The 26,699-nt window shown below is 39.9% G+C and overlaps 1 long non-coding RNA gene across 3 annotated transcripts in view; it reads left to right on the top strand.

Annotated features, from left to right (window-relative positions):
• The window catches only part of LOC139707247 (uncharacterized), a 177,031-nt gene that overhangs the window by 88,526 nt on the left and 61,806 nt on the right, over positions 1–26,699 (top strand). For 2 of the 3 annotated variants that reach the window (XR_011708821.1, XR_011708822.1), the window contains exon 2: positions 21,552–21,663. This is a non-coding gene — a long non-coding RNA (uncharacterized lncRNA). Of the gene's footprint in view, positions 1–19,992; positions 20,077–21,551; positions 21,664–26,699 lie in introns of those variants that run through there. The other variant, XR_011708823.1, reaches the window with a different exon arrangement.

Genomic DNA, 26,699 nt, shown 5'->3' with positions numbered 1-26,699 from the left:
GGTAAGGTCAAGTGCCTCAGACTAAAGTAATCAATAATGTGATTGAATTATTAATAATGAAAATGTATCAATAATGGAAATTGAATAATGGGGGGGGGAAATAATGAAGCTGAAGAAAAGTGTTTAGCTAAATGATCTCAGGCAAGTCCTATGCTTTCCTCGGCTCTAAAACATGAAGATTGGATTTAATTGTCTCTAAGGTCTTTTCCAGTTATAAAAATTCTGTTCTGCAATGAATCTATACTTCCAGCTCTGTGATTCTGTTGTTTGTCTTTCCAGTGTGTGTTTGATTCTTTTATTTATTTATCTGTCTACCTATTTATTTATTTATGACAGTGGAATACATTACAATTCTTATTACATATATACAGCACAATTTTTCATATCTCTGGTTGTATACATAGTATATTCACACCAATTCATGTCTTCATACATGTACTTTGGATAAAAATGATCATCACATTCAACCATCTTTAATTACCCCATGCCACCTCCCTTCCCCTCCCACCCCCATTAAGAAAAAAATACTTGATAAATGCTAATGGAATCCTTCTGTTAGAGAAAGAAAGAGATAGGATCCTAGAGTTTGGTGCCCGCTTCCTCTATAAGTAAATTTTCCTGGTCTTTCAGGGGTGGGGGAAAAGAAGGAGAAGGGAGGGTAAGGGAGGGGAGGAAGAGGAGGAGGGAGAAGAGGAGAGGAGGAGGAAGGGAAGGGGAAGGAGAAAACAGAAAAGTAAGGAGGGCTACAAGAGATGAGAGAAAAGTGTACAATGTTTCCTTCCTCTTCTGAGAGGGAGGCTCTCCCATCTCACTCAAGGCTTGTCAGCACCTGCATGATGGACAGCACCATGCTGTGAATTTCTAAGGTCTGGCCTTTCTGAGCCCAGGTTCCTGGAGATCACTAATAAAGAATTTTGCATTCTTTAAAAATGAAATGAACACAGGGAGGGCCACACAGAGGACTTCAAAGATAACATTCTAGACCTTAAATTGAGTGCTTGGTTCAAGAATTTCATTTTTCTATTTTACTTCGTATAATAGCCTGCGTGACATAAATTCTTTTGAACCAGTTATATTTTCCATGATAAAATTAATGCATTAAAATTACATATCCCCTTAAAATGAGACATTCTTATTTAAAGAGGGGCTCACCTCCAGAGGAATAATTAAGAGACTATAATATATCAATGCTAAGGGTTTCAGTAAAAAAAAAACCTTCCTCCTCCTTCCAAGGTGTAAAGTCTTTCAAGTAATGCAAGCAGGTAGTGGTAAATATCCCATGTGAGAATGAGAGTATGGACAGTAAAATAGAAGAAATTCTAGATATTTTGTGGAGCCCAGAAAGACTGGCTTGGATATGACCAGGGAAGTGTTTCATCTTCTTAAGAAGTCCCACAATGTACAAATAAAAGATCATGATCTTGCCCTTGAGCAGAGTTGGATGAGAACCCTTGGAGTGGACCCCAGCTCTCCCATGTTCTTGCATTCAGGTTATAGGAATGAGCCTGAGCAGCCCTCAGTGGCACATGCCTGTAATCTCAGTGGCTTGGGAGGATGAGGCAGGAGGACGGCAAGTTCAAAGCTAGTCTTAGCAAAAGTGAGGCACCAAGCAACTCAGACACTGTCTCTAAATAAAATATAAAGTAGGGCTGCGAATGTAGTTGAGTCCCCCTGAGTTCAATCCCCAATACCAAAAATAAAAAATTTAAAAAAAAGAATGAGTCTGAGAACTAGGTGGTCACTTAACCTTAGGTGTATCATGTGAAGTTTAGGGATCCTTTTGAACTATGGGCTTCACCATTTGCATCCCTGAGTACTTACTTGTATACCTGAAGGAAGAACTAGGTATCCCTTAACCATTCAGTTCTCCCATGTCCAACCAGCTATTCATTTTCCAGTTCTCATCCTTATTTTCTTTGTGGTTCTGCTGGACAGAGTCAATCAACTCATCAGTAGTTTGGTTTCACTGAATTAATTATCTGAGTTCTCTTACTGCCATCACTTTACCTTCCCCTGTCCTTCCTCCTTCTTCTGAACATTTTAGCATTGACTGATGGCACTTGGGGTGTTTATTGAGCATATACTCTGTGCTAGGCACTGTTCCAGGTGCTGGGAGCAAATGGGTGAACTGTAATACATCGGTCCTGCACCACTGTAGAGTATTGCATAGTGGGAAGGAGAAGGTGGATATTAAACAGCCATCAAAATAAATCAAAATATATTTTCTTCCATGCCAAATGGAGAAGATGAGGTACTGTGAGAGTCAAAATAGGGGTGACCTACTTTAAGTCAAGTGGTCAAGGAACTCAGCTGTGAGAAAGTGGCATTTAAATGGTCACTTGAGTGATTATGAGTCAGGCAAGTGAAAAGAGAGAGAAGAAGGCAGGTGTGGTGGCAAACACCTGGAATCCCAACTCCTCAGGAGGCTGAGGCAGGAGGATCACAAGTTTGATGCCATCATGGACAACTTATTGAGACCCTGTCTCAAAATAAAAAAGGGAATATTGGAGATGCAGATCAGTGATAGTGACAGTGCCTAGCACATGAAGGCTCTGGGTTCAATCCCCAGTGCCACAAAATAGAAAAGAAAAGGGAAGGCAGAGTGTGATGGGCAGAAGGTAATGGATATGCAGGTGTTACGAGAGTGTTGGCCAGGAGGTCTTGAAAGAAAGCAGGGGCCACATCCTGGGCATGCACAGTGGTATTAACAGGAAAACAATGGCTGATTTCTCCTCATGTGAAGGATTTTGTGCATATCTTCTCACACTGCTATTAGGGTACTGACATGGAAAATGCCCATGATCAGTTGTTCTATGAAAAGAGTAGTATCTGAAATGTATGGTATAATTCTACATATACATCATATCAGTTAGAACTCAGCTGCAGGTGCTAGAAAGCCAGTTAGAACTTGATTAAGTAAAATAAGTACTTATTAGTTTACATACATGAAAAGTCCATATTAGGACTACCAACAGGCCTGGCTTTATCAGGGGTTCAAATGTTTTAGATCAGTGCTGTCCATTAGAGATACAATGTGAGCTATATGCATGTCTTCAACAGGTAATCAATATAAAAAATATTAGTGAGATATTTCACATCCCTTTTTCACAGTCTTTGAAATCCAGGGTGTATTTGATGCCTATCAACACATCTCAGTTTGTACTAACTAATAACATTTCAAGTGCTCAGTAGCTAGAGGCTATCATTTTGGATTGTGCAAGTCAAGGCTTTGGGTTCTTTCCGTTTTAATACATGTGAGCATGAGTTGGATTGTCTACTTAGAAGTCTGAGCAAAAGCTTCTTTGCATGTCATTGGCACTGAAAGAGTCATGTGACTACCTGGAACAAACCTGTGACCAGGATGAAAGTGGCTCACCCAGTGGCTTAGACTGATATCACATGTTATACCTCAGGAGTTCAGGGGTGGGTGGGCCTCACCTGAACTCCGTGTATGGGATAGACTTTTATTTCCAATTATCTGACCTTGAGTAGAAGTGTTGGGAGATTCTGTCCTCCCCATCTGGAAGAAGACCCAAGGCGGACTTTTAGTGGATATTACCTAAAAAATTAGAAGTATAATTCTAGGTGCTATACAGGGAACACTTTTATTTCATTTTATGTATTTCAGTTTCTTTCTACTAGCATGTAACTATTATATTTTTATTTTTGCTTATAATGAGGAAGATAAACTTTTGTTGTTGTTGTTCTTCCAAATGGGGAAATGATGTAATACTAGGGTGATCAAACATGTTGGTTTGCTTAGAGTAGTCCTGGCTTATACCCGTTGTTACAGTGTAATTATCAGCAGAATCCATTTCCCCTGGAGAGCATCCCAGTCTTAGAGCACATGATGATTATGATGGGTACTGATAAAGTTAATTGAGATTGAATATGACGAAGATGAGAGAATGATTTGATAGAGTGCCTCAAAGCCTAGCGAAAGAGTAATCACACCTTATATTTCTGCACCTTGAGGGAGTGAGGCATTCCAAGAGTCAATTTTTCTAACTTGAGCTTGGCTCTTTAAATATCAAAATGCTTTAACATTTAGCCACTTTAAATGAAAACTTTACCCAGTTGTATATTTTCTCAACTTCTTAAGAGGAGGATACAAACATAATTGAAGTACTTGTTAACACAGCAGTTGCAGAGCTTTCTACTTGGTGGACAGAAGCTCACGGCTATGTTGTGAATGGATTACAGGTGTGTGGAAACATGATCCTTCCACTCTACCTCTATAGAGGCCAGGTGAGGGGATTGGAGTGATGGAAGTCTGGATCAGCTCTTCCTCCTGTGTTATCTGAACAGATTCATTTTCTAGGTGCATCTTGATTTGTAAAGGATTGAGAAGCACTGTTTTTTAAAATTTATTTTATTTTATGTGTGTGTGTGTGTGTGTGTGTGTGTGTGTACATGCCATAATTCAGAGACTCTGGCAGGGTCACCTAGGGTGGTCCTCCATCTTGTGGTTACAGAGGGAATTTACATTTATCTTTAAACTGAATTTTCCCAGGTCGACCACTTCTGTCTACTGTTGTAGCACTCCTCCTCTTTTCTTTGCTGGTGATTGCCATTACTTGTAATTACCTTTACTACCTAATATTTTATCATGCTTTAAAAGATTTGTTTAGGTTAGGTAAAATATGCTCGAGTCTAGCTTGCTTTTCCTAGCTGAAGATGTAATAATATCTGTTCACATTATTGTCTTTTTTTTTGGAGGTGGGTAACTAGGAATTGAACTCAGGGGTGCTCGACCACTGAACCACATCCCCAGCCCTAATTTGTATTTTATTTAGAGACAGGGTCTCACTGAGTTGCTCAGTGCCTCGCTGTTGCTGAGGCTGGCTTTGAACTCACCATCCTCTCACCTTAGCCTCCCAGGCTGCTGGGATTACAGGCATGTGCCAACACGCTTGTCTCACATTATTGTCTTTTAAACTCATTTCTATACTGTCACTATATTCCAGATACCTGAATAACTTTCTGTGTCATATTATACCTTTACATTAGGAATGGTAGATACTACTGGGCATGGTGGTACACACCTGTAATCCCAGTGGCTCAAGGCTGAGGCAGGAAGATTATGAGTTCAAGGTAAATCTTAGCAACTTAGGGAGGCCTTAAGCAACTCAGCAAGACCTGGTCTCTAAATAAATATTAAAGGGGGTGGGCAGTGCTGGTGATGTGGCTCAGCAATGGCTAAGCACCTCTGGGTTTAATCCCAAGTACAAAAAGAAAAGTAAGAAAGATATGGTAGATACCTAAATATTTATAGACCTTAAAAATAAAGATACATATGTGTTTATAAAATTTCAGAAAGACTAAATAAATTATGATGCTAGCATAATAATACCATATTATAGGGAAGAAGAGAATATTTTACATACATAGCAAGATTGAACCTTTTCCAGCATTGTAAATGACAAACGAAAATAATCAATGGGCCATTCTAGAGCAGTCTGGCTGAGAAGCTATATGTAAGGACTTTGGACTATGATTTGGGATTGAATTCTAAGCCAATATTTATTTTTGTGCATTAATCCCTCTAAATTTGAGTTCTCTCGTCGGATTGTGAAGAGGATGAAATGAGGAAATGTTTGTAATTAGCTACATACAGTCTCTGGCTTGTAATAAGTGATCACTAAATGGTGATTATTTTATCATTGTTGCTAATAATATATATTATCATTTTATTATAATTATAGACCATGTTAAATATAATCATATTTTATTATATATTATTAATATTATAATATAATATAATATTATTAGTAGTAGTATTAATATAATACTATTATTATTAATAATATATGAAGTAATTAATGGCTGGTGGCCATTACCTTTGGGGAAAGTATAATATGTAGTAAAACAAAGTGTTGTATTTTTGTCACTGGCCTTATTTTGAGTAATTAGTTACCTATCACATTTCTCACTAAGTAGTGAATGTACGCAAAATTCTGAAGTTGGCTTAAATGCGGCAGAAATCTTCTAGAGTTATTTTATTCTTCATCAGCCATGGTGTTTTCTATGTAGAATCATATTTTTTGTCAGACAAGTGCAAAGTGATAGATGGTAAGACAGTTGTTCTGGATCAAAGCTGAGTCAGTTTGTATAAGTTCTACCTTCCACTTTTTGAAAAATCACATTATTTATGTTTAACTTAACTCCTATGGAATTCTCCCATCTTACATTTCTCAAAACAACAGATAAAGATGTTTCTGGAACATGTGTCATTCTTAAAGCCCTTTAAGGAAGTTTCCAGGAGGACAGTAATTAACCTGATCAACTGTCATACCTTCTTCTGTTTGCTATTAAAAGATGCATAAGAATCTAAAAGAAGTGGATTTTAGGTTTCCACCCAAAGATGTAGAGAATTGGAAAGAGCATTGTTCCCAAACTTATGATGAAAAAATCTTGACAAATAGCAAATTCACAACTTTTCCCAAGCCCACTGAAGTACTAAGCTTGCTGGGCAACCAGCAGGCCCAGAATGTAGGTGACAAGTATCTGTAGAGAAAAATTAGGCATGGAAACTGACATTCCTGGATAAGAAGCAGTCAAATAACTATAAGAATTCAGGTAAGGTAGTTGAGTAGGTGGCATTTTGCTGAGAGCACACTGTCAAAAGAAGGTGAAGTCTCCAGTAGTTACAAATAAGGGGTGGTCCACACCCTTTTGCAGGCATTTCTTCCAGGGACCCCAGAAATTGTTGGGAATGATTACAGATAATCTCTCTTATGCTGAACTGCTAGAGGAAAGGACCAGAGACATTCTACCAGGATCCTTCTACTCTTTTCCCCTTATGATCAAAAGCCTTAATTTATATGGCATGCATGTAGGTGAAGATAAACACTCTCAGGCTACTGTTAATACATCTGAGGTAAAGGAGCAAGAAAAACAATCTTGACCCCTGGGGAAAGGGAAGGTATACATTCTGGATTCAGAAAGAATCCAGGGTAGAAGTGGGATCACTACGAAGTCTGTAGGTTTAAGACTCAGAGGGAGGGAAGGAGGAAGGGAACTTTAAGCAGAAGGAGAGAAGGAGGAAGGAAGAGAAAGGAAAAGAAGGAAGGAAGAAAGGAAGGAGGGCTATATAGAGAAACAGCAAGATATCAATCATATTAACAATCACATTAAATACAAATTATAATATAGAGACTTTCAGGTTGGACAAAAAAGCAAGACCCACTGTTTATAAGAAACCCACTTTAAAATAAAGACAGATAGGTTAAAAGTAACAGGAGAGAGAACAATGCATTATGCAAACACTAATCAAAATAAAGCTGAAACTTTAATATTAACATCAGATAATATAGTCTTAGAACAAGAATTCTTATTAGGGATACAGGACACTAAATAAGTATAAAGGATGAAATTTTCCAAGGAGGTCCTAACAAAAGAACTTCAAAACTATGCTACAAAAGTTTATAGAAATGAAATATTAAATATATTGCTCCACAATTATAGATGAAAACTTCAATTCTCCTTTCTCAGTAAATGATAGAAAAAATAGGAAGAAAATCACTAAGAACATAGGTGATTTGAACATTATCAACTAAGTTGATCTAGTTGACATTTATAGAACACTTCACCCAATAATGCATCCTTCTGAGGTTCATATGGAACATTCACCAAAAAATACTGTATTCTGGGCCATAAAACAAACCTTAACAACCTCAAAAGAATAGACATTATGGATAATATATTCATGAACCTAATGGAATTAAATCAGGAATCAGTAACAGAAAGGTATATGGAAAATCCCCCAATATATAGATATTAAACAATGTATGTCAAAATAAATCATATGTTAGAGGAGATCTTAAAGAAATTTTAAAACATTTTGAATGAATGAAATGGAAACACCACATATCAAAATTTATGAGATAAAGTTGAGTGCACAGGTAGAAATTTATCATGTTGAGGGGTTGGGGTTATAGCTTAGTGGTAAAGCACTTGCATAGCCTATGTGAGGTACTGGGTTCAATCCTCAGCACCACATAAAAATAAATAAAATAAAGGTATTGTGTCCGTCTATAACTAAAATTTTAAAAAATAAAAAGAAATTTATCATGTCAAATGCTTAACTTAGAAAGAAAGGCCTTCAGTCAGTAATATAGGCATCCACCCTTAAAAAAGCTAGATAAACCACTATGAAAGCACTATGGAGATTCCTTAGAAAACTTGAAATGGAACCACCATTTGACCTAGCTATTTCACTCCTCAGTCTATACCCAAAAGACTTAAAATCAGCATACTATGGTGACACAGCTACATCAATGTTCATAGCGGCTCAATTCACAATAGCTAAACTGTGGAACCAACCTAGATGCCCTTCAACAGATGAATGGAAAGAAACTGTGGTACATATACACAATGGAATATTACTCAGCATTAAAAGAGAATAAAATTATGGCATTTGCAGGTAAATGGATGGAGTTGGAGAATATCACGCTAAGCAAAATAAGCCAATCCCCCCAAACCAAAGGCTGAATGTTCTCTCTGATAAGTGGATGCTGACCCATAATGGGGGAGGGGGGTTATGGGGAGGTTGGAGGAACTTCAATTGGGCAAAGGGGAGGGAGGGAAAAGGAGAGAGCATGGGGGTAGGAAAGATGGTGGAATGAGATGAACATCATAACCCCAGGTACATGTATGACTGCACATGTGGTGCCACTTCATTGTGTACAACCAGAGAAATGGAAAGTTATGCTCCATTTGTGTACAATGAATTGAAATGCATTCTGCTATCATGTATAATTAGAATAAATTTTTTAAAATTTTTAAATTAAAAAAACCAAAGGAGAAGAAGAAAGTATATAATGAAGATAAGAGTAAAAATTCGATGAGTTGGAAACAGAAAAGCAGTTCAGAAATATCAACCAAATCAAAAGTTGATTCTTTGAAAAAATCAACAAAATTAACCTCTAGCCAGACTAACCAAGAAAAAGAGAGAAGACACAAATTACCATTACAAACAACTAAATGCCTATAAAATTGAAAACTTAGGAGAAATGAACCAATTCCTTGAAGAATACAAATACTAAAACTCAGTCAAGAAGAAACAGATATCCTGGGTAGTCTTTTATGTCCTGGGGATTGAATTTATAGTTAACAACAACAACAAAAAACTTCCCCCAAAACAAAATTCATGGACTAAATTGTTTTAGTGACAAATTCTACCAGACATTTAAGGAATACTCATTCTATACAATCTTCAAGAAATAAAAGAGAAGGAATTCTTCCCAACTTATTTCCCAACCAGCATTTCCCAATACTAAAATCAGGTAAAAAGATTATAAGTAAAGAAAATCACAATACAATGTCACTCAGGATCATACATGCATATATCCTCAGTAAAATACAGTAAATAAAATTTAGTAGGGGTGTGTGTGTGTGTGTGTGTGTGTGTGTGTGTGTGTGAGAGAGAGAGAGAGAGAGAGATTGTAATATATCACAAGTAAGTGGGATTCATCCTTGGAATGAAAGGATGGTTCAACACTAGAAAACCAATCGACATTTCACATATTTACAGAATGAAAAAAGAAAAACCATATGATTATTTTAACATATTTAGAAAAGCACTTGAAATTTCAACACACATTCATGATCAAAATTTTCATCAAACTGGGAATAGAAAGGAACTCCCTTGATCTCATAAAGGAACTCCCTTGATCTTATATCTGCAAATACCCACAGATAAATAATGTATACTTAATAGTAAAAAACTAAACACTTTATCCTTTGTATCAGGAATACTGCAGATGTTCTCTCTCAAGATTCCTATTCAACATCATACTGAAAGTAAAGTATTTAAAGGCATAAAACTAGAAAGGAAGAAATAATACGAACATCTATTCACATGTAACGTGATTGTCTGTAGAAAAATACAAAGTTTAAAAGGGTTGCAGGATACAAGTGAATCATATTTTCATACACTAGAAATGGACATTTGAACTTTGAAATTTAGAGGACAATAGACTTTACAATAATACCCATCAATTAAGTACTTAGGTGTAAATTTAACAATATAATATATAAGACATGTATTCTAAAACCCAGAAAAGTACACTCCAGAATTGGATATTGAAAATACAAGATGAACCTAGGGCATCTTGTTTTACCAGAAATCATGAAAGTGCTAAACAACAAAAATGGGAATATGTCAAATGCAGGAGCCAACTTGAAAGAGCTCTCTGTGGCCAAAGTCAGAAAACTTTGAGCCAAAAATTAAATAAGGATACATTGAACAACTCAATAAGGTAAATATACAGAGTCTATATTGATAAAATCAAGGCTGAAGAAACTGGTTATTTGATGAGGTGAAAAGACAATTATTCCTTATAGAAGAATTCTATTTGATAAATATAGAGGAATGAGGGAAAGTGAAAATCTCCATTAGAACAATGCAGACATAATTGCTGCAGACAGGTCACCTGATGCATTAGTGGTCAAAGTTTGAGAAATAAGACATTTGTATAATCTCAAGGTATTAGAGATTCCCAAATATTTATTAATTGCAAAGACAAAAAATAGTCACCATATAGTGGGAAACTTAGCAATACCACCTCACCCTGTAACAAGATTCCTTGGCACACTGTGACATGGTGATGCGCTAGAAGAACACATCACTTCTCTACTGTTCTCCACCTAAACCCATAACCCACATTTAATCATGAGAAAATATTAGACAAACCCAAATTGAGGGACAGTCTATAAAACACCTGATCAGTACTGTTCAAAAATGTCAAGGTCATGAAAGATAAAGACTAAGAATAGACACAGAATAGATTTCAAGGAGAAATGAAAACTAAATGCAATGTGGGATCCTGAATGGAATCCTGGAATGAAAAAAGCCATTAGTGATAAAACTGGTAACATTAGAGAAAAATCTGTAGTTTAGTTAACAGTACTGTACAGGATCATTTTCTTAGTTTGATCGTTGTACTATAGTTGTGTAGATAGATGTTCACGACAGGGAAAGCTGAGAAAGGGGCAAATGGGGACTCTATGTACAATCTTTACAACTCTTCTGAAGTTTAAAATTATCTCAAAATAAACATTTTCAAAGTACAGAGAGCTTTTGATGAAATAGCCCTGAAAGAAAGAAGCAAAAAATCCTCTGTGCATGCCATAGGGGAGTAGTATGGAAACCCTTAGGCTGTACACAGGACTTGTAGAAGAGCATCTTGCACACTACCTGGACACTTCTGTGATCCGCTGTGCCCTTTGAACTGTAGTTTGAGATCTACTGTCATGGGATCATTTGACTCAACTCATTTGAAGACATCCTGTTTTGGGGGGTGTTCATAAAAATTGCTTTAAAAAAAAGCAAAAATTTAAAAGCTTATTTTCTTTATTCTTCTAAGAGAGGGATGGACTTTTCTCTTTTTCTGACAGTGGTCATTGGGAAGCGGGTGCAAGCTGGCTGTCTATCATCTGATTCCAACTGTTCTTAGCCAACATGGTTTTCAACTTTTTTTCTTTTCTGTCTTTTTCTTTCTTTCCTTTTTTTTAAACTAACACACAGAGAAACATTATCACTGCACTTCTCCTTTGCTTATCCAAGCTGCTTCACATACTTTTATTATTCTCTTGGCCCCTGAAGGCCTGTGAAGTTTTGACCTCTGATAATGTCCAGGATCATTAATGTCCAGGATCATCTGACTTGTGGTGTTTATTGACAATCTTTTAGAGTTATAGCTATTTTTCAGTCTGACCAAGATTTGTCATCTTGATCCTCTAGTTCTTTAGATTCATTTTTGGATTTGTGGCCTGGTATTTACCACTGTACCTTTCCCAAGTCTGTCTTTGCAGCAGTTTTTGGTAGAACCCCACCCATTTCAACACACACACAGAGACTACTTAGGCAAGAAATGGGGACCAACATTCTACTGAGACAGGTGGCCTGTGTCAGTGCAGGAGAGGGTGGCTTCCAAGAGTTTCCATTAGGGACACGTGGCTGCCATGTCACCAGCTATCCAAAGGGGAGCCTAACCAGACCTGAGAAGCCCTTTTGTGCTTCATTGTTCTTGCTCTGGAGACTCCCAGCACTACAGGAACTGTTCCAGTCACTGGCTTCGGGCTTCCTTAGAGGGATTTTATTCCCCAGCATAAGACTTTCCTGATTCTTGAGCCCAAACTCAACACAACATGACCACATCCTCATCTGAGAGGAAAAGCAGACTCTAGGAGTTGTAGGTGACTCCTACTTCCTGGTATACTTCAAAGTCCCTGAGCCCTTCGACTCCTTTTCTTGTTCTGAGTTTAGCCAATTTTATTCAAGTTATGCTTGAGTAGATTGAATCCATTGATACCTTAGAAGCCGACATCTGCTGGAATATTTCTATATCATATCTGTTCAGATTGGGTCTGGAACTGGTAAAATTTTATGTGACTCTGGATTTCTAAAGCTGACACCTGCACTGGTTCTTTCGTGGGCTTGTCAGAATGCCCATGGAGCCTCAATGATTCATGTATGCCAAGACCTTCCTGGAGAAACTTGGAAGCATCTACACTTTTTCCAAAGCTCCTCAGGGGTTTTGAGAAGCAATCTCAAATAGCATCCACAGGATGAAAATATTTTAGCTTACATAGTTTTTTAAATGTCTCTTCATATTCCTTTTTTGTTTGTTCATAAATTCATGACTATTCCACTTAAGGCACTAATTCTAAATGGGTCCAGGATTTTTTTTTCAATCAGAAAACACTCTTTTTGGAGAGTTGCTGTGTCTCCTGGTGACACCTGCCATTCAGGGTTGAGGCCCCTGATGTGCCTCCTCATGTTTTAGGCACACGGGGAATAGAAGAAAGGTACAGAACTCTGTGTGTGTGTGTGTGTGTGTGTGTGTGTGTGTGTGACTTTATTCACATACTATTATAATTTTAGATAAACAGAAGCAAAAAGGGTGATGCATATTTGTCTTGGCTGATTTTACTGTGTTAGAAACTACCTGATAAGGCCACCAAACAGGCTGAATGTAAGAGGGGAGTGGGACTTACACTAGGTCTGTTTTAAACACTATCCTAAAGTATGTTCCACCCTAACCAATGCAAGAGGAACTCTAAGGAAGCCAGAAGAAAACAACCTTTGAGTCCATTTGGACTTCATCTTGAGCATCCCATGAAGTCATCTGACCTTACTTCTCCTGGGAAGGTCATCCTTTATGGAATGATTTGATACCTTATACCTTAATTGTCATATTTTCTTTCTCTGCCCTGGAATAGGAAACAGCAGGAGATTGGGAATCAGATGGGCCTAGGATTGAATCGTGACCTGATTGGTTTGTCCTTGGACAAGGAACATAAGTCTTATATTCATCATCTGCAAAATATGGAGGGAGGGGATCTACCTTAGATGGTTGTGGGAAAGATAACACATGCCTGTTTTACAGAAAACGAAAACCATGCAGCAAAGGATAAGTGATTGGCTCAGGTCCTGCGGGGTTTGGACCCAATGAGTCTGACACTACTCCTAGCCTTTTGCCACACAGCTCTGCAGAGGGCAACAGGCATTACTTCTCACCCTGTCACACCAGGGACCAGCTAGATGTTTCTGAAAACACTGATCAGTATTCTACAGTGATGATTTTGATTCTTGAGTTATACTCTTGGACTACATCCACCTTTAACTCCAAGCCTTACAAGGAATGCCGGGAATGCCTTCTTCAGGAGTCCAAAGAGAGGTTGGGTATACGCAGACTTAGGCAAAGAGAGATTTGCATGGGCTGTGTTTTCATCAGTATTTACAGATGATTGTTTTCTCTCCCCTGTGAAGTTAGCATTTCTAGTCAATATTTTAAAATTTAAAATGACTACTTATGAAATAAATTAATACATAGGAAAATATTTAATAAATGAGCTAACAGTGGGGGAAGTTTCCAGTAAAGTGACTGGAACATAGTAAAGGCTCTCCTTCCCCTCCCCCACCTTCTCCATTTAGATCTTGGTTTGATCTGTTATTTCCTTTTCCTACAAATGGATACCACAGCCTTTTCCACTGCATTATTGTTAATTTTGCTCAGATGTTTTGACAAGCACTCTGTGTAGTTTGAGTGCTACGACTAAAGTACATTTTGAAGAATGATATAAAATTAGAAAGGATAAAACCTAGTTTGGGTGATAGAATTAGGTCCCAGATGTTAGGGCAAAATAATGGGCTTCATATTCTAACAATATGAAGAAGTGTGGTAGAGCTCAATGTAAAGTCCTGTCAAGGGGTTCAACAAATTAGCTGTGTGAGTACAGGCCAGGGAAGTGTGCGGTTTGGTACTAGCAGTTTGAAAAATACTTGGAAGTTGAAAGTGATGGTCATATTGCTTGGGGCACAGATTCACTTGCTGTCCCAAAGACCAGAAAGAACAGTGGATACATAAATTAAAAGTTTGTTTCCCTTTTAGAATAAGGAGCACAAAATGAAATGGCAGCACCAGAGACCCAGGAGTCTTCTTTCTCATTACTCTGCCACCCCTCTTCCACATGGCCCTCAGGTCCCCCATCCAGCCAGTAGGACAGGGAAAAGGAAGGGGAGAATGGGATTCTTCCCTTCAAGAGCATGACAGGGAAATGACACATTTCATATCTCCTTACACCCCAGGCTCAAGGCTGGAGCCTTCTCTCCTGGTCATGCCCTCCTGCAGAGGAGGCTGGGAAATGTCATCTTTAGCTCAGCAGCCATGTTCCTAGCTAAGAAGTTTATTAATAATTGAAAAGAGAGGGGAGAATGGATAAAGATGGAACAATCAGTAGCCTTAGAGTTAAGTTCAGAATGTACAGTAGTGGAATTTGGTTGCCAAAAAATCTTAAGCACTTTATATTGTACTGATAGAAGAAGTGGAGTACCTTCTAGAACAGGAGTTGGCAAACTTTTTCTGAGAAGGGTAAAAGAGTAAACATTTTTAGACTTTATGGTCTCTGTCACAAAATATTTTCTGTGCCTCTTTTTCAATAAATCTTCAAAAAATGTCAAATCCATGCTTTGCATGTGGCTGCAAAAATTAGGTTGGACCACAGGCTATAGTTTGGGGAACTCTACTCTAGAATAAACATGGTGACGAGTCTGGGGTCACATCTTAAGATGCACATAATGTGTTCAGAGGAAGTAACCAGGATGGGAAGGGACTCCAGATGAACTCCTAAGGACAATGACCAAAGGCATTTTAGCCTAGAGAAGCTTGAACTGTGATGACATGATCATCATCTTCAGGTATTTGAAGGACGTTCAGGAAGTTAGGAGAGACCCTTGTTCTGTATGTATCCAAAGGGAAGAATGAGAATTAGTGAGAAAGCTCTGGGATACAGATTGCAGTGCTGAGTAAGGACTTTCTCATTATTACTTAGCATGTATGAGCCCTATCACCAGGCACTTGACATAGACAGCCTCACTGTATCCTCAACAGCCCCTACAGGTAGGTGCCATTCTTACCTCTACTTTACAGGTGAGAAAGAGCAGCATTAGGAGGTTACTTACCCAAGGACACTTGCTGCTAAGGGGCAGAGCCATAACAACCCCAACTGTCTGCCGCTTCCTCATATGTGAATTAAATGAGACATGTAAATAATCTAGCAGTGCTAAGCTTGCATAAGTATTGCTGCTGAGAATAATAACTATAATCCCTAGGAAGTACTGTGCTTTTCATAGTGGTGGTTTTCTGAGTTTCCTCTGGCTTCTGTAACAAATATCACGTACTTGGTGGCTGAAAACAACATATTTATTTGCTTATAGTTCTGGAGTCCAGAAAATGGGCTGAGGTCCAGGTGTTGGCAGGGCTGGCCTTCCTCCAGAGGTCCCAGGGTAGAATCTGTTCATTGCTTCTTCCAGCTTCTGGTGGCTTCTAGCATTTCTTGTTTTGTGGCTGCATCGCTCCGATCTCGGCCTCTCTTGTTCTCTCTTCCTTTCTCTTATAAGGGATACTGATGATTACATTCAGGGTCCTCCCAGATAATGTGGAGTAATCTCTCCATCTCAAGATCATTAACTAAATAATTTCTTTTGCTATATAAGGCAACATTCAGCTTCCTGGGATTAGGAAGTAAATGTCTTTGGGAGCCATTATTTAGCATACCACAATGATATTTTTTACATCCACATTTTTTCTTTTTGTTATTGGCAGGTAAAAAGTTCATACCAGTCTATGACTTATTGATCAACCATAATACCTATCTATTCTTTAGAATATTTTTTTTCTGAAAATAGAACAAATTTTAAATAAGGCAGGAGAGGTAAAAGAATAATTTTCAAATATATAGCTGCAGTGTGATACTATTTATTACATAATATATTCTTTCCTCCCTGATTTAAAACTGTTTTTATGCCTGACCTTCCCATAGGAAACTAGAGCCAAATTGCTTCTTGACTTAATTCTGTTTTCTCAGTCCATTTTGTAGATCTCTGCCATGAGCAATGCTGTACTATATACTATAGCATTAAAGTATATATTTCTATCTGATATATTAAGTCCCCCTCTATTCTTTTTCAATTTTCCTGATCAATGGTTCTTCTACTATTTTCTTCTCATTGAGTATTTCAACTTAAAATTCCTTATCATCACTTTAAATGTGGGTCCTGGGAAGAATAGAATAGAATAGAATCATTTCCTGCCAGGATGATCCTCTCATCTTATTTCTCTGTCTTTTAATGACTTACCATTCACAAACTCTGTTGTCAGACACTTTCTTTCTTTCTTTTTTTAAAGAGAGAGAGAGAGAGAGAATTTTAATATTTTTTTTTTTTTTTTTAGTTTTTCGGCGGACACAACACCTTTGTTTGTATGTGGTGCTGAGGATGGAATCCGGGCTGCACGCATGCCAGGCGAGCGCGCTACCGCTTGAGCCACATCCCCAGCCCTGTTGTCACTTTCTATAGACAGATTTCACTTACTTATCTCAACTGAGATTTTCTAATTTTTTAAAAATAATGTGGAAGTTTAATTTCAGACATTTATATCTGAGAGATAGAGAGATAGATAGATAGAGATTATACAATAATAGTTTCTTATCCACAGGGGTGTGCTAAGACCCTTTCCAGAGAATTCCTGAAACTACAGATGGTACTGGATCATATATATATATATATATATATATATAATATATATATATATATCCTTTATAAATTAGGCACAGGAAGAGGTTAACAACAATAATAATTAAATAGAATAATTATAACAAGACACTGTAATTAACATTATGCGGATATGGTCTGTCTATGTCATTTCACTATACTTACCTTTTTCTTCTTGACCACGGGTAACTGAAATGAAGCAAGTGAAACTGCAGACTGTGGGAACAACTATGTGTTTAAATCATTTAAATTTGATTTTTCAAAATTTCTAACAAAGTTTACAACCTTATTAACAAGTATTATGCTTAGTCTTATATTTTGTTGGTTTTATTCTTCATTACATTTTCTTATATAACAGATCTTCTCTTTTCTTGAATTCATTATTCTGGCTTATTTTCCCCTTTGCTTTGAAGAGATCTTCACTCTAAAAAAAAAAAAATTTTTTTTTTATTTTTTAATAAGGGGTATTTGAGGGATGTAATTTCTGTGTCTTCAAACATACCTTTATTTTGTCATCACATAAGAGGGAAATTAGAGTCAGGCAGCTGTTGAACTCTTGAGTTCAAATAACATTCCCTTGGAATTCTATAAAAACTCTGTTGGTGTCTCTGAGCAGAGTGTTGCAGACAAGAAGTAGGAGGTCAGTCTGTTTAATTTCCTTTTAAGCAGCCGGATTGTTCTCCCCTATGAGGAAGCTTGTGGTTGTTTGTCTTTGTTCTTGGGGTAGCAGACTGCATCAAGAAGTGTGTATTTGTTCAGTGATCCTGCTGCCCAGACAGGATATGATCCGAGCCCTGAGTTCTTTCTTTAGCTCAAGGGAATGGTCTTCTCTTGCTTCCTTGGTCATTGCTCTCCTCCTCATTGATGGTGTTGTCTCCATCTGGAATTCCTGTTGGAGTAATATTGGATGTTCTGGATCTCTCTGTTACATCATGTTTTTTTAAAAAAAATAAGATTATATATATATATTATACATATATACATATATATTCATATATATATAGTAGTCGGACACAATACCTTTATTTTTATTTTTATTTTTATGTGGTGCTAAGGATTGAACCCAGGGCCTCACACATGCTAGGTGGGTAATCTACTGCTAAGCCACAACCCCAGCCCTTCTCTGTAACATCTTGTTTTCTTCTGTTTATTTCAGTTTCTTTATCTTGTGGTGTGTGTGTGTGCGTGTGTGTGTGCATGTGTGTGTACGCACAAGCATGTGTGTTTAATGGTGTTGTCAAAAGAGCTGGTATCCTGCTCCTATTCAATCTCTGGCTCCTTTTTTATATTAGTAACAAACCTCCCACTTTCCAAAGAAGCTGTGAAATAACTTCTGTGTTCAATTACTCTGTGTGGAGCTAACTGTCCTTGTTCTTGATGTCCTTAATATACTCCTGCATCGATGCCCATGACCCTTGTCCAGTCTGGATTCTCTGAGCTTGGAAACCCAAGTACTTAATTCTTCAGGGGCCCATGTAGAACCATGAGTTTATCACCGTGAAGCAGCCTTTCCTCACCCTTGCCCTGTCAACTTTGGATCTTCCCCTTATTCCTCAAAAGATCTACTTTCTTTTTATTGATTGATTTTTATTTTGAGATAGGGTCTTTTTATTGATTGATTTTTATTTTGAGATAGGGTCTTGCTAAGTTTAGTGCCTTGCTAAGTTGCTGAGTCTGGCTTTGAACCTCGATCCTCCTGTCTCATCCTCTTGAGCTGCTGGGATTACAGGTGTGCACCACTGCATCCTGCTAAAATATCTGATTTCTTGAAGGCATTTTTCTTTGTGTCCCACCATGGCCACTAATGTTTTGGTCATGAAAGTGGTTTGGGGGGTAGGAAGGAAAAGGGATAAGCACAGGAGCCCAATTTATCATTCCCCAAACCAAAAGCCACACTGTAGAACTAGGCTAGGGGACTGAAACATCATGGGGATGGCAGAGTTGACTCTCTGGGAAGATTCTTTTAGACCCTAAATATAATGAAAGATTTGAGAAATAACTTTTACACAAAGGGCCAGAGACATAGCATGTAGTTTAGTCAGGAGAAGAGAATGAAGGGACCTTTAAATGCTCAGTCTCATTAAACCAGCAGAAGACTCACAGGTGGCAAATGCAAGTGACTTCTGTGATCACAAAGACCATTTGCTTCTTGAAAAGTTGTGACTTTATAATGCATTGCAGAGCCAGGTTAAGATGCCTCCTTTCCTGGAGGGTTAATTGCTATTCTCTGTAAAGGTAACCGGATGGACCAGAATCACTTTCTGGACTGCCTGCCAGCCTGGCGATATTGTGGTTCTCTACCAGGGACACGTGCTGTTAGGTGGGGAATGAGCCCAGCAGATGAACTCCCATGAGTAGAGATCTTGTTTACACCCAGCCTTCCCGACTTTTCTTTTCTTTTCTTTTTTTTTAATGTGAAGAGAGAGTGTTTTTGTCAGGAACACTGTCTCCACATCTTTCAATCCGAATGGAGACATCTTTGGTTTCTTCTCCACAAGCAGCTCCCTCCCTCACTGCGGGTGCCCTCCCACCTCCTCCCCTGGCTGTTCCTCCCCCAGTGCTGGGTGGAGGCGAGGCTGAGAGAGAGTGACAGGCTCCCTGTGGTAGGTCTGTGCCTTGTCACTGAGCCTCCTGGGCTCAGGTCTGTGGTGACTGAGGGAGAGCCAGCTCCATGCTGTGTGGCTGGTGACATTTCCGGCTTCCAGTGCCCAGCCAATCGGTGACAGGCCCAGCTAGCTAGGGCGATGACACATGAAATATGATAATTTTCTGCTAAAGAGCACTGGAAGTGGGGGGAGGGATGGGAGAGCGTGTGTGTGTGTGTGTGTGTGTGTGTGTGTGTGTGTGTGTGTGTCTCGGGGAGGACAGAGCAGACAGTGCTTGCGACCAGGTGAGAGAGTGACAACACACTGATGTCAGTAGTGTGCCTGGCAGAATTGGGCAAGGGAGGGAGTAGGCGCTGGTGCTAGAGCTGGAGGGACCTGTCCTGGAGTGACTGTAGGAATACCACCACGGAGGTGAGCCTGGTGGCCCCTATGGCTAATGGGCAAGAACCAGGGGAGAGTGGGCTGCTCCATTCTGAAGTTGTGGGGCTTGCAGGGGGCCGGGATGCAGGAATGTGTGTAGAAAAAAAAAAACCCAACTGAAAAAGGCATTTGTCTTCCTTTCAAACATGAATAAGGTTAGAAGTTTTGCTTCTTCTCAGTGCTACCTCTTTAAAAGCCAAAGAAAAACTAGAATAAACACCATCTGGGTGGCTAAAGTACTTGGTGAGGTTTTTTGATTGTTTGTTTGTTGTTGTTTAATTTAAACTGGAGGTGGTTTATCTCTCTACCCTGTTTTTTCTACCTCCATGCTCAATCCTACTCTTTAAAAAAGAGTAAAAATAAAAACAAAGTAACAAAAGCTAATTGAAATCTTGAGGAAGGGCAAATCTCAATTTTTGATACATATATGATTTAGGTGGTAGTTTTGATTCTCGATTCTGATGGGAAGAAATTATGTCTTGGAACACAATCTGGTCCTAGATCATATTAGAGTTGAGAAATAGTGTCAGAATTATCCTTTGAGTTGAGGACATGGACCCTGAAACTGCAGGGCTGGCAAGCAATGCCCTGTGGTGAACTCTGGGGCCCCATAGGTCCCCACCTCCTTCAGCCACTATTGCAGGCATCCTGGCTCTTTATTAGCAGTAAGCAGCTGGTGCAGGATGGCACCTGTGCTGACAAGAGTTCCCTGATCATCTGACCAAGAGAACATGTGTGTTCGGAAGTGAAGGATCATAGTGTTTACATAATATGCCAGTTCATCATTGAGAAGCTCATCAGGCAATGCATATGTATGTCTAGTCTTATGCCTTACATTTACATATTTTCTCTCTCCATATATATGCCTTTTATATGCATGCATGTATGTGAAACACATGCAATGTACTTTTTAAAGGGCACCAATAAATAAAATCATTGTCATTGCTTGCCACCCTGCCCTGTGTGGTTGTAGGCATGGAACTGGCTTCCTGCACTCCAAATGATGGCTATTCAGAAGTGATAATTGGTGTACTGTATCTTTAAAAGGTTAAAACCCCTTTCAAAAAAGGCCTGGACTCCTAGTGGAAAAGACAAGCCAGGCATGGGTTGGCTCTGGATTCAGAAAACAGCTGCTGATTAGATTCTGTGTCTGCGGGCTGAATTTATTCCGTGTTTTTCAGCAGCAGGAATTCAAGAGGGATGCTTCTGTTTGGGTTTCTGATGGTGATTTATATTTATTCAGAGGAATAACAGAGGGTGGATCTGTTCCCGGCGCGAGCATGCTCACAACCAGCCGACTCTCCCATTATCCCACTGCCTAGTTTGGTGCTCCAATGTACATGGATCTTCCGTGTGCATACGTGTGTATACAAACACGCATGCATGCCTGGATGGACATACGTATGCACGGGCTGTTTTTTAAGGACAATTCTTTCAATAAGGTCTTTACCCCTTACTTGAAACAGGTGTTCATGAAAAAAATGCACAATATCCCGACCGGCCGGAATAATTCATGAAGAAGGGGCTGGATCCGTGGGTCAGAGAACACAGGACCAGTTTGCCATCCCAAGGCCGAAGGTAGGGGACTCTGGGTTTTTATTCGGCGGATGGATTCCTTGTGCTTTATTTTACGGATTGTGTTTTTGCCTGCGGCCGCCACGGAAAAGTGCAATAACGAGCTGAGCTGCCGATTCCATTTTGTCGCTTCCTTTCTTACGCCAGGTGTCGGGAGGCCAAGGGCAGGGGCCGGCTGGGTGGGCGGCCGTGGTGCCCCGGGTGGGCTGAGCGCGCCGCTTGCCTGTGCTGGGGGAGCTGCGCGAGCCTCAAGTGACCCCCGCGCGTCAATCACCGGCAGCGGCGGCTGGGCTGTAACCCTGTGTGCGCCGCGCGCTGCTGAGCTGGCTCCAGCGCTGGCTCCCCAGAGGCCAGCGTGCCGTGCCGGGAACTGGGCTCTGAGCTACCAGAACCTTAGCTGTCGTCAAAGGCATTGCCCTTTCCCCACTGCTGTTGTGGCTGTGGCTCCAGGATTGTTCAGGACTCTATCCTCTGGTTGAGAGTAAGATTCATGTTGCTGGGTGCCCAGACAGAGGGAAGAGCCTTCCCTTCCCCCTTAATCCTGCCCCTCTGAAATGTTCCTAAAGAAAAAAATCACTCCTCTGTCCCAAACACAGACCTCCCAACTAAGCACATGCTCCTATTCTGGTGGGGATTCTTGCCTTCCCACTAGCAAAGTGGGGGGGCCCTCCTCCAACTTATGCCCCACATTTACCATCTTTTAAAATGGAAACGGGAATGGTGCTGAACTGGCTGGCTCCTAATGGGTTGTCCAGGCTGTCCGAAGACTCCCAAGTGTGGCAGAGATCCTGTGCCCCATAGCTTGGACAGAGTGGTGGTATAAAGGAACTTGGGGGCCTGGGCCTTGGTTTCCTTCAAGCAACGGGTTTGGTTTACATTACAAGTCAGCACTTCTGTGGCTTGGCCTGTCCTTGAACTTTGGGGACAGTGGTTGCAGGAAGAGGGTCTGAAGGAACAGGTGCCAGTGAGCAGCACCTTGGCCCTGTGTTTTGGACCCTGAAGTTTCTGGCAGCCTTTGACATTGCTATGGCAGCAGCCAGATCCCTGCCCCCTCCAGCTACATGGGGTGCTTCCATGTTAACCCTGGCTTGCCTTCTGGTTCTGGGAGGGGGGTAGTGAGACTGATGCATCTGCTGAGCTGATCTCCAGGGAAGTGTTCTCCAGCCATATTTGTGTGATTATGTAAGCCCAACTGATGATCAGACCCTATGCCCAACCAATCCCCCACTATCTCCTGGTCCTCCCCCAACTGCAGAAGTTAGGTGGTACTGTTTTTTTGATGTCTTTATGTAATTGTGTGTGTGCGCGCGCACTTGCCCCACACCCATGCTGGAAACAGGGAACCTGCTACAAGGAGGAATCATTTGAATGACTTGAATGTGAGAGCACAGGGCAAAGATCAATCCTGTTGAGCACAGCATGATATTGGCTTTGGATTGGTGTTGATCTGAGACTGTCCCATGTCTCTTTGAGCCAGTCATTGCTTGTCTGAACTTTTAGTGGGCAATCTCACCCATCTTGGTCCCTGCAGGAGGTTGGAATCTCCCCTGCAGGGCCCCTAGGTTCCTAACTCAAAGCAGAAAATTCTGAATTCAGGTGAAGGCCCAGGTTTTAGCTTTTCTTCATGCTTCTGGGTGAGCAGCTGGAGTGGAAGAGTGCCTGTCCCACCAGGGGTCAGTTTTGCTCTGAGGATGGGTGCTCTATGGAATTGAAGGGCAGACCTTGGGTACTGATGGAGTTGCTGGACCTCTGCTCTTTAAAGCTGAGAAGACCTGTAGAGGTTGGTGGCCTTTTCCATCCTTGCATTAAAATAGTGGAGGTTTTTTCCTTTCTTTTTTTTTTTTTGCAAGGTAGGCAGACAGCTATCCCACTGAGATTTCTGCAGGCAGGAGAGGAGGGTGTGTGTGGTGACACTTAGCATTCTTCTCCCTCCCTACTCTGTTAAGATACCCCACAGAATCTAGAATTGTTAACACAAAGTCTTCCTATCACACCCCTTAGTGTCTCAGCCAAGGGCTGCTGGACAGATTTGTTAATTTGGTGACAAAGTCTAGCCACTTAAGGCTAAGGGTGTTTTGGAGGGGTTTTTTTGCTCTTAGCATCCTAGTGTGTGTGTGTGTGTGTGCGCGCTTTGAGGGCCAATTAGTAACTACTACCGCGTGCTTTGTGGCAGTGAATCAAGATGTGCTCAACTGGCACTATTATTGAGCTGTCTCCACCCATTGCGTTTTAGTGGCAGCCACCCTCATTGGCGTGGAGAAGTGTGTGCTGCCCTTGGGCTCTTGCCAAGTAAGCCATGGAGTCACTTAGTGTGTAAAAGGTACAGGCAAGAAGAAGATGCATTTAGTGTGAAGAAGTCCTGGCAGATTGCAGGACCGCCTTGATCAAAGATAACATTAAGAAAGCTGGGTGACAACTGGATAACTTTTAACTTGTCTCTTACTTCCTGCTCTCTCTGAGTTCCCAGGTGTCTTTCAGGTTTTTTTCTGCCCTCTGTGCTGCCCATCAGACAGCCCATGACAGGCTGTTCTTCATTCTGTTTCCCTGGGAGTTGCAGTCTATTTGCAAATCTATAGTTGTACTGGGCAGGCAGGGCAGGAAACCCCAGCTAGGTGAACAAGCAGGGCTGGTATTTGGGGTTAGACCTGGCCAAAGCCTTTGACTTGTTCTAAGTGTACCGGAAAGTATTGAGTAGAAAATGAGATCAACTAAACAGTAACATGTGCTCTGTAGCTGGTGGGTGTTAGAATAGTACCATAACAATCTGGAAGGCAGAATTGCAAAAGGTAAACCAAGAGAGATGTCATAAGCCCATGAGCTACGGTTCAGTCAGTCTGATTGTTGAAGATGATTGCAGACCCTTTTTTAGGACTTTGCTTTTGTTTATAGAAGTTCTAAAAGCAAATTGGAAGAGAGTCATAAACTACTGTAAAAGGATAATTAAAGTTCTTTTGTCAAGCAACAGTATGAAGAATTAGTAATGAAAGAAACATACAAAAAAAATTTAAAAGAAAGTAAAATAAAATGTAAGAGATACAAGTATTCCAAACATGGGGTTTTAAGTTGAATGTGTTTGCTTTAAGCATTTATGAAAGTTTATGTATTTTATTGGGTCTTCAGGACTCTGTTTTTTAGCATAGTAACTGATGCTCACAATGAGCCATATATGTTAAGAAGAGTTTAAATGATATTTTATGTGTCCACTTTAAGAAAGCATGATAATGGCTTTTTTTTTTTTTTTTTTTAAGCAGGACATTTAGAAGAAAAAGCATAGCTATTCAGAATAAAAGAACCCTCCTGGGTTTCTGGCCAGCTAAGGGTTTGCTGATCAAATTATATTACAGTGATAAAACCCTGCTATTGAAATTAATTGCGAACCTTATAATCTTTTGTTGAAATTTATTAGGGAAAACTATTATGCTATTATTAGTAGTGGTTATGTTTCAACATTTCATGCTACAGAAAATACTAAGGAGACATTAGAACCTCAGTCTGTCCTGTGACCGGAGGACACTCTTAGGCCCTTCCAGTCTGAATGCTGGTGTTGGAAGAGAGTTGATGGAAAGGGATCAGGAGAGGTGTTCCCTAGTGGCATTTGTTTCTGCATCTGTGTGGGGAATGTGGATTTACCATTGCCAGTGTCCTTTGCCATCAGAGAAATGAGTTCAAGATGTTTGGCCACACCCCATGCTCAGCAGCCGTGTTTACTTAATTCAGACTTTATACTCAAAACTGGAAGGACAGCTGACTTATGTGAGTGATACTCGGCTTGGCTAGACCCTCTGCTGATTTTTGCAATTATAGTTTGCTCCAAAACAAAGGTAACAGGAAAAACAAAAGGTTAAGAAAATGAATGCTGATGCTTTTTAAGGAGTATTTTTATTTATTTATTTTTTCCTCTTTTTTTTTTCATTTCTTAAGGAGTATTTTTAAAATGTAGTACGTATGTGCAACATGCAAAAACCTTGTTAAAATTAAGAGAAGAATATTACTCACTTTCTACATACACATAAATTCATTGTTTTGGTAATCTATGGGAAGAAATTCTTAAATTTTCTAAAAGCAACTCTCAACATCAGATCATTGAGTATAACCAGAATTGCTCAGAACTCTCTAAAGTTTCCATGTATATAAGTACAAGGTCCTATTGTAATAAGATGGAGAAAAGAGGATTCCTTGGAATCCCAGGGAGCTTGGAAGTCATTCACTGAACTCTCAGACTTGACATTAGTTGGTGAAGCTATCTTAAGATCAGAGGAACCCTGACAAGAATGAATGAATTTAACAAAAGAATTTTGAAAGCTTCCTCAACCAAGATTCACTACAGTAGACCCTTGGCACTCCCAATGGATACATCTTAAGCCCTTGGTCAATCCCCAAATTTGCAAATGCAAAACTACTTGCATAGGCTGTTGACTGGTTTCACAGGGAGAAAAGTTCCTAGGATTATTCACAGGCCACCAGTTCTTTGCATTTTCCACTTGTACTTAAGGAAAGAAAGTTTTTCTTATGTCCATAGAGTCTCTGTATCTCTGGTAGCCCCTTGGGTTGGGGATGCCGGACCTTGGAGAAGGCTCAGTCTCTAGTTAAGTGACTCCCTCTTGTGCTGTAGACTTTGCAACACATAGTTCACATTGGTGCTCCAGAAAAAAAAGAAGAAGGAGAAGGAGAAGGAGAAGGAGAAGGAGAAGGAGAAGGAGAAGGAGAAGGAGTTACCATGGATTGGCTCTTAGGGGTTATTCACAAATAACTGAAAAACTGAAAGTTTGGATCTACTAATGCCAAGCGTCCCTGGGGTTGCCAAAAAAATCGCACATGTGTGCACGCCCTGGAGATAACCCCTGCTCCCTGGCCATTAGTATATACTTAATGCACTGTTCGAAACTTCTCTATCAGCAAATCTTGATGAGGGGAATGGGGCACTGCACAGCTGAAGCATGTGGTGAAGAACTTACAATGGGAGCATCACCTCTGAAATCTATGCAAGAGACACAGGGTATAGTCATTTGCTCTATGCCCTCATTTTGAACATTTCAAAA

This window comes from Marmota flaviventris, chromosome 10, assembly GCF_047511675.1.
Source record: "Marmota flaviventris isolate mMarFla1 chromosome 10, mMarFla1.hap1, whole genome shotgun sequence".
Lineage (NCBI taxonomy): Eukaryota > Metazoa > Chordata > Mammalia > Rodentia > Sciuridae > Marmota > Marmota flaviventris.
This window is presented reverse-complemented; position numbering and strand designations above follow the sequence as displayed.